Source organism: Giraffa tippelskirchi, chromosome 6 (assembly GCF_054371585.1).
Source record: "Giraffa tippelskirchi isolate mGirTip1 chromosome 6, T2T-mGirTip1v1.2.pri, whole genome shotgun sequence".
Classification (NCBI taxonomy): Eukaryota; Metazoa; Chordata; class Mammalia; order Artiodactyla; family Giraffidae; genus Giraffa; species Giraffa tippelskirchi.
The window spans coordinates 91,880,312-91,881,343 of record NC_137280.1 but is presented as its reverse complement, the minus strand read 5'-3'; positions in this window follow the sequence as shown (position 1 = coordinate 91,881,343).

The window sequence follows — 1,032 nt, the reverse complement described above, 5'->3', positions numbered from 1 at the left end:
GGCATTCGAGATCTCATTGTGGCACTTGGAATCTTTTAGTTTTGGTGTACTGGAACTAGTTCCCTGACCAGGGATAGAACTCCTGCCCTCAGCATTGGGAGCATGGCATCTTAGCCACAGCACCACCAGAGAAGCCTGTAAATTCGTTGTTCTTTTACAGTATGCAGCTAAAGTTGATGCTAACTGATATAAACAGATCCAAGTAAAAATACCACCTGCCCTCCAGGGCCTTTTTTTTTTTTTTTTAATATTAATTTATTTGTTCATTCATTATTTATTTATTTTATTTTTGGTTGCGCTGGGTCTTCGTTGCTGTGCACAAGCTCTCTCTAGGCTGGGTAAGCAGAGGCTACTTCATTGAGGTGCTCAGGCTTCTCACTGTCTCAGTTTCTCTTGTTGTGGCTCTGAGGCTCTATAACAATGGCTCAGTAGTTGTGGTGCATGGAGTTAGTTATCCCAAGGCATGTGGAATCTTTCTGGACCAGGGATTGAACCCATGTCCCCTTCTTAGCAGGTGGATTCTTTACCACTGAGCCACCAGGGAAGCCCAGAGACCTTCTGACTGAGTGTTTTACCCTTGCCTTGATTTTGTGAGTTGTGGGTGGAGAACCACCCATTCTGTGTACAAACTTCAGTTCCGCCACTTCCTGGTGACCTTGGGCAAGTTACTTTGCCCCTCTGTGCATTGATCTCCTCAGGCATCAAATGGATGTGAGGATGATTCTTGCTTATTGAGATTAGTACCTGCATCACAGGAGGAAATGGCATTAGCTGCTGTTGCACCTGACCAAGGTTCTTCACCATCTCCAATGAGTAGAAATTGAAAGTGTTAGTCATGGATTGTCATTCTCTTTTCCAAGGGATCTTTCCAACTCAAGAATTGAACCCAGGTTTCCTGCATTGCAGGCAGACTTTTTACCATCTGACCCATCAGGGAAGCCCAGAAATTGACTAGAGGCCAGAAAAGAAACTCAGACAAGGCTTCACTGGGGCCCCTGCTGCAACTGGGGGGAGTGAGAACAAGCAACAGGT